Genomic DNA, 8,271 nt, shown 5'->3' with positions numbered 1-8,271 from the left:
AAGTAAGTCAAGCTTTCTTCCCTTGGTAGTGAATGAGTTTTTCTTAAAATTTATGGTGGTTTAGTGAGACAAAACTCAAACCCTACCTCCTTGCAATTTTTGCTCAAAAACAATTGCCTAGGGTTTGTACTTGTGTTTTTTCTGTTGGATCTCAAGAAAAGCTAGTGCTTCAGGATTTTCAAGATCCCTTCGGCATTCTTCTGCAAGCATTAGAAAAGATAAATGTTGCCTGGTTCGTTATCATAAGCCTTGGTTTCAGTGGTTATTGTGAGTTGCCTATATTTACATCGTTCTACCTGCTCGGGAAAAGTGAGAAAATAATTTCAGTATGTAGCCATCTACTGGATTGGTTACATTGGAAGGCTCACTACACATGATTGTACATATTTCATCAGTAGGCAAGTGGTTGTCATCATGATTTGAAGTTCTCAAATCTCGATGGTCTGCTGCCATTTAAAAGCTTTGTAAGGAATTGTTTCAGTTAAGTCAGTCTTGAGTCAATTTTTGTTTCAGTCAGTTTAAAGATAGTTTCAGCTGAGTGTCCAGTTTCAGCTTTTGAGAGTCTTATCTATGTAAACTTTGAAACGGGAACTGATACTGTTACCCATTTCATAGAGATAGCAAAAAAGTGACCTGATTTTGAAAAGGGGTGATGCAGAACGAACATGTTTTTTTTAGAGCATAGTTTTTGGCACTTTAATTTTTTTTATGTACATTACATTTTAGAATGGTAGTGATTTTCATGCTGATTTTAAAAAGTGAGTATTTTGCATCACCCCCTTTTTTTAAAAGACCTGTTTTTTGGCTTTAAATTTTCTAATGTATAAAATGTAAATAATTATTTTGTAAATTTGATCATTTTTGAAGTGGTCGTTTTCTTCACATTTTCTTGTTTTTTATTTTAATTTTAACTTTTTTTTTCGTGAGGTTTTTATTGTTTTGCATTTTTAAATTAGGAGGTCGATATTTCGAATTTTCGATATTCTACATATTTATACATCCTTAATTAATTTTTCAATCCATATGAAATAATTGTTTCTAAAAAACAATATTTTTTAACAATGGACATAAAAATAACCATTTTTAACATAAATATAACTAAAAAACTACACGTTTTGATAATTTTTTGCTAGAATTGACATGTCAAAATCTCAATTTTTATACGATAATTTTAACTAAAAATGGTTAAATAATAGCTTTTTTATGAATTTCATGTCAAAAAAATAATAATAATCACTTTTTTTTTCAAAAAATAATGATTAACTTAAAAATCAATGCGAAAATCACAGATTACAAATATTGAACGTATACCAACCCTAAATGAGTGTTTATTCTTCTCATAAAATGTCAAAGTCAAAACATTGCAAAGCTTGATTTACAAGCATAACTTAAATTTAATCAACAATGTCACGTAATCCAAACTCTTCGTCCTCTAGGGTTTCATCATTGTCTTCTTCCAGAATATTTTCTGCTTCCTTTTGCTCATTTTCCTCTTCTAATGGATCTTTGATGTCTGGGAATCTCCCAATGTATGTCTTTCCAAACATTCCATGTAATGGTGGTTGGGGTTCCTTTGCCTTTTTTGCCACACGTGATTCACTAAAGTCCCCTTTCTTCAACCCAATTTCTTGCATTGCATCTGGAAGAAATTGAAATGCATTAACTCTTTGTTGAATGAAAGGCCGAAATGTTTAGAAATTTTCTTGAATAACTATTTCAAATACCATTTAAGAAAAGATGGTAATGCAAGCACATACTCAACGCCCATGTCACCTCCTCAACACCCATGTCATTTTTATAAAATAGAATGTATTTATCATTCTACTAAACATCATTTTTATCAAAATTCAATATTTTCACAAACATGAAATCACTTTAAAACATTTTATACCAATTTTCAAAATTAATAAAAAAAACTCAACTAATTTAATAATGGTGAATTGTAATATATAAAAAGAACTCACTACATATCATCCACTACCAATGTTAATCAAGTGAAGAAAAAAACACTATAAGTCATCCAAACACAATTAATTTTATATTTATAAAAAAAATCAAAATTATATATGTTCAAGTCTACATGTGAAATTCATTTATATGATTAAGACTTGCTTACAAACTTGTTTCCCTTACAATCAATTCATCTCAGTAGAATTATCAGCGAAAACAAATCTTATCTATGCAAAGAGATGAAAGATAAGCTTCTTCCAAAAACTTTTTTTTATTTACACCAAGTGATTTGTCTATTTATCAATTTAATAATGATATGTGGAATTAAACCATATCAATTTATTAGAAATTATTGAAATTTTTATTTATTAACACCAATCTAGTCAAAACGATCCCAAATCTCCCAAAAACGAATGTTTTAACCTCATGCATTCAAACAAAATGAGCCTAACATACCCTAAACAAAACGAATTAAGTGAGTTGTTGACTCAGCCTAACAAACCCTAACTGACATAGCCTGATCACATTCCAACTTCAAGTCATTAACTAAAATAGTCGAAAGACCCTCACCCTATATCTCAAGTCTTGAAGCACTTGGTTGCTTTCATTTACCAAACATTGCTTGTGTACATTTGGACTTGATTTGGTTTATAACAATTTTCTTAGCCAAAGAGAGCAGGGAATCCATTTGTGATTATTTACAGATTTGCAAATGGAAAATGCAAACTATTTTATGCAATCAATGAAGAATTGCAAATTGCAAATTACAGATTTGCAAATGAAAAATATAAACTATTTTATCTCATCAGAATATAATTGCTCAAATTAAAGTCATCTATTATGATCAATTTATCAAAAAGTTGTGTCATCCATTATGTTTAATGTATCAAGAAGTTTCAAAATTTTAAACTCAAGTCATACATCATGTTCAATCTATCAAAAGTTGTTTACTTCAAAATTTATAATTTATGTATCAATTTTCCCTATGTTTATTTTTTATATAACATAACATATAAGAATATTTTACAAAGCTCCCAAAATCCAGGTCTGACTACTTTGATTATTAATCAAATGTAAAACCAAAATATATTGTTTTGTTTAAAACTCGATCTCGTAGCAGATGTTTCCATCAGAATCGACCTTAATTTCTCGAATACACTCATCGAATTCCGACGGCTCCAGCTTCTCCCCGACGCTGGTAAGAATATGATGGAGTTCCCTGGTAGAAATCTTGCCGGTGCCCTCTTTATCGAGGGCTTTAAAGGCATCCCTGAGTTGAACATGGAAGCTCCCTCCCTTCAAGTTCTGTTTCATCACGTCCACGAAGTGAGGGAAGTTGATGGTGTCGTTGATCTCTTCGCGTTTAATGATCTCTTTAAGCTCCGCCTGAGTGGGATTCTCCCCCAAGGATCGCATAACGGTTCCCAGTTCGGCCGCCGTAATGTACCCGTCACGATCGGTGTTGAATAGGCTGAACGCCTCCTGCATTGGAGCGATCTACTCTTCACTCCAGATCAAAACTGAAATTTTACTGAAAAACTATTTTGTTTGTTCCTGTGAAAATTAATTAGCATCAAAATTCCCTCTCAAATCTACTTAATATCGTATTGGATGCCCAGTGAGCATTATTTGGGGCGATTCATGGCAAATGGGGAAATTCTGAGAATCGTTGGGTCTCAGAATTGTCGGGTGGTGGGGCGATTCTCAGAATCACCCCATCTGCTATGAATCACCCCAAACAATGCTCACTGAGCATCCAATACGATATTAAGCGAGAAATCCTAGCCCTGCGAAAGATCTGCGGTGATGGCACTGTTGGGAATTGAACTAGGGTCACCTTGGGTGTTATTGCAACAGGGGGCGATGTCAGTGCTAGTGCCGGAGAGGCTAAGCCCATCAATACCATAACGAAAATGAATATGAATCTAACCCTAATGACTTCACAACACACCCTATTACCAACTATCTTATATCTAACATTTAGTCATTAATTTGATCTTATATCTATCATTTAGTCATTAATTTGATTATTTTCTTATTATTCAGTTATATAATTATATCATATTATGTTTAATCCTATATCAAATATTTATCAGAGTGAGGAAAATCAGTCAGTAAAAGATATATTACTTAGTTTTTCAAATTGACGACAGGATTATCCATTAATTCAATGTAAAAGATATATTACTTAGTTTTTTAAATTAACTTCCGCTTAATATTCATTCGCAGTTTCTGTAACGGAAAACTTGGCGGAAGTACCTACAACAAGTGGTGAATTGTGAGAAGAATATGTACAAGATCTACGGGAGTCTTATCTTGCTGAATGGACACACCGTAAAATGTATCACACCTCATATCTTTTCTCATTGAACGTCATTGTCAGTATTAATATGAAAACAACATACGAACAATTATATCCACAAACAATCAAACGGCCGGCCACATACTGCCATGTCATTTCCCGAATATTATTACTGCGATACCATTTTTGCCTCAATTTTATGCTTCAAAATTCCATGGAATTTCCCCAATATTATAGATATGATACCATTTCTGCCTCAATTTTAAAGGCACACACTACAAAATATCCACCTCAGTCACCCTTTCCCACAGCGGGCCCATGATTGTTACGTATTAGCTTTGGTTATTCAGTTCCATGTCAAACTTGTAAATGGAATTAGGTATTAGGAAATGGATTCTAAACTGCACATTGAATTCGATATCCGTTAATTTTAAGTTCTTGCATTGTTATTCAAATTGCATTTTTTTCAAATTTTACTAAGAGATTGTTGTTGTTTTTATTTTTTAAGTCTTCCCTCTCTATTTTCTAAATTAAAATCAAAATCACCATGAAGGTGGCACATAATGCATAGATATAATAATCTTCTATAACTAGGTCCCCTATCTTAGAAATGAAAATAATTAAGGACTAAAGACCAAAATAGATGACTGAGTTGTTACCCACCTCTCTGCATCTGGGTATGGATAATTAAGTTATTCATCCATTGCTATTGGAACAAAGAATGAGAATGGTTCAAAGGTTCATAGTGGTGCAGGGGCACCTTTTAAATAAATTTTCAGCTATATGTAGTCCTCTTTTAGATATTTTTTGGTAACATTTCTTCAATTATCAATTAAATTTTTATGATAAATAATATGTACTCTACAAAGTAAAATCAGAATAAAGATATTTGGAATTACTTAGCTTTAAATATTGATGTCCAACATTGTAGGAAGATTTTGATCTATATTACCTCTGGAAGTTTTGGCCACAGGATTTTTTATTAATTATGGAAATGCGTGTTACCTTTTGAAATTTTTCACTGCGTACCTTCATCTACCATTTTTCCTTGGTCCACCATATCATTTGTTACACTTTCAACTGTTGATCCGAAATGTGTGGTTTCTACTGCCGATTTTGCAGCTCCTTGTTACACATAGCAAGGTTTTATTAAATGTGCAATTTTAGTTGCCAATTTTGTAGTGCCTTCTTATGCATAGTTAGGGTTGATGGGCTTAGCCTCTCCGGCACTAGCACTGACATCGCCCCTGAGAATCGCCGGGTGCTGGGGTGATTCTGAGAATTGCCCCGCCACCACCACTGGTGGCGGGGCGGTGGTGGGGCGATTCTCAGGGGCGATGTCAGTGCGATAAATAATATGGACTCTACAAAGTAAATTTAGAATAAAGATATTTGGAATTACTTAGCTTTAGATATTGATGTCCGACACTGTAGGAAGATTTTGATCTATATTACCTCTGGAAGTTTTGGCCACAGGATTTTTTATTAATTATGGCAATGGGTGTTACCTTTTGAAATTGTTCACTATGTACCTTTGTCTACCCTTTTTCCTTGGTCCACCATATCATTTGTTACACTTTCAACTGTTGATAAAAAATGTGTAGTTTCTACTACCGATTTTGCAGCTCCTTGTTACACATAGCAAGGTTTTATTAAATGTACAATTTTAGTTGCCAATTTTGTAGTGCCTTCTCATGCATAGTTGGGGTTGATGGGCTTAGCCTCTCCGGCACTAGCACTGACACCGCCCCTGAGAATCATCGGGTGGTGGGGCGATTCTGAGAATCGCCCCGCCACCACCACTGGTGGCGGGGCGGTGGCAGGACGATTCTCAGAATCGCCCCACCACCCGATGATTCTCAGGGGCTATGTCAGTGCGATAAATAATATGAACTCTACAAAGTACAAATCAGAATAAAGAAATTTGGAATTACTTAGCTTTAGATATTGATGTTCGACATTGTAGGAAGATTTTGATCTATATTACCTTTGGAAGTTTTGGCCACAGGATTTGTTATTAATTATGGCAATGGGTGTTACCTTTTGAAATTGTTCACTGCGTACCTTCTTCTACCCTTTTTCCTTGGTCCACCATATCATTTGTTACACTTTCAACTATTGATCCGAAATGTGTAGTTTCTACTGCCGATTTTGCAGCTCCTTGTTACACATAGCAAGGTTTTATTAAATGTGCAATTTTAGTTTCCAATTTTGTAGTGCCTTCTTATGAATAGTTGGGGTTGATGGGCTTAGCCTCTCCGGCACCAACACTGACATCGCCCCTGAGAATCGCCACCAGTGGTGGTGGCGGGGCGGTGGTGGGGCGATTCTCAGAATCGCCCCACCACCCAGCGATTCTCAGGGGCGATGTCAATGCTGGTGTTGGAGAGGCTAAGCCCATCAATATCGTGACGAAAATGAATATGACTCTAACTTGTGTTGCTGCACATTCTAATGCGTAAAGACAATGAACCTGTGTTGTTGCGCATATAATTTCGTACTGACGACAGTGTTGATGGACAGACAACATAAAAACACAAACTCATTCCCACATATAAGTTCCGAATATCATTGAAAATTGTTGGAAAATAACACGCCGTTTTGTTGTCGCGGTTGCCAAATTACTAGACTTTTTTGAAGGCCCGTGTGACTAAGAATGGGCAAATGGAAGCTTGAAGCAGAGAGCGAGGAGCGAAGCCATCTAGGGTTAGGGTTATGTTCAGTTTCAGGGGAAAACATTAGTTCAACTTTTAATTCAATAGGGACAGGTTCTATTTCTTGCGACGCAGTCTGGCGCTCCAATATTGGATTCCAGTTACTGAAAAAATGCGAGTGGAAAGAAGGTACTGGATTGGGAGCCACAGAGAAGGGCAGATTTCATCCCATAGAAACACACGTGAAACATGATAAGCGAGGCATTGGTGCAGAGAAGAAACAAAAGCTAGTGATCAATGCAACACCAAAAGAAAATGAACAGAAGCGAGCAACAAAAACTCGAAAGAAGTCGAAACGTTATCAAAGATGTTGAGAAAGTTAAAAGATGAGGAGAAACGGATGAAAGAAAACGAATTTGAGCGAGCCTTTTTAGGGAGTTTTGGCCGGACAATGTATGAAATTTCTTTTGGGACTCTTCCCTTATGGAAAAGTTTGGAGCTGGGTCTCTTACAAACCATATTTGTTGTGCCTTGAAATCTATTTTATGACTGGGGAAAATGCAAATAATCGAGCAGGATTACTTTGTCTGTTGTGGACTTGTTCCCATGATATTCGTGGGCATATTCTGTTGCCTCTCCTTTTCACTTAAAGTTGTCCAATCAGAATTCGGTGAAAATCACGTGGAAGGGATGAACCATCAAGACATTTTTATTTACAGCTGACATATCAATTTATGATCTCAGCTTATTTCAGTTGTAGAAAGCATATAACTCATGTATTCACCAGTAATACATCTACAAAATTCCCCCTGAAAAACAACATAATGTCACTTCAAAAGTAATATGCAAACTAAAATTATTATCTCAAATCGAGTAAGTTTTGAACGATGAAGTTAATTAATAAATTTCCATCTATTTTTAATCGTGTACTATTTCTACATGACTCCTATATAATAAATAAATGGTAAAATAAACTCTTGAAATGGTTTTCAAAAGTTTAAAATTCTTTCTCCCGCACTATATCTTTCTATGCGTCATCCCCAAATCATTGAAGTCAATAAATTTAATTTGATAACTCGTATTTGTAAAACCACACACGTTCTATACCTGTCGTTATATTTAAATCTCAATTTCTCGAGGACACTAAGATATTGCATTTGAATCTATGGTTAGATCTATGGTCCACAACAACATTGGTGGCCTCGAAATTATTTAATGCGTTGTACCAACCAGAAGTACCCTCGATTGAGCTATGGTGCCGGTGAAAGTTAGAAGTGGTTCTTGAATTAGGATTCAGATTCTAACTCTATTTTTGAATTCCAAATGAAATGTGATTTAAACTGTAATTCAAAACCAAATACATTA

At 35.0% G+C, this 8,271-nt stretch overlaps 2 pseudogenes; one reads left to right on the top strand and one right to left on the bottom strand.

Moving 5' to 3' along the window:
* Positions 1-3,048: 3,048 nt before the first annotated feature.
* On the bottom strand, positions 3,049-4,317 carry LOC149143561 (putative calcium-binding protein CML13; annotated as a pseudogene).
* A 2,548-nt stretch (positions 4,318-6,865) lies between these two features.
* LOC149143560 (uncharacterized) lies at positions 6,866-7,365 on the top strand (annotated as a pseudogene).
* Positions 7,366-8,271: the final 906 nt, after the last annotated feature.

Source organism: Pinus tabuliformis, chromosome X (assembly GCF_031772625.1).
Source record: "Pinus tabuliformis cultivar Carrire ecotype Pingquan chromosome X, CPIR1, whole genome shotgun sequence".
NCBI classification, from domain to species: domain Eukaryota; kingdom Viridiplantae; phylum Streptophyta; class Pinopsida; order Pinales; family Pinaceae; genus Pinus; species Pinus tabuliformis.
Note: the sequence above shows the minus strand (reverse complement) of the source record. Positions and strands in the feature narration are given on the sequence as shown.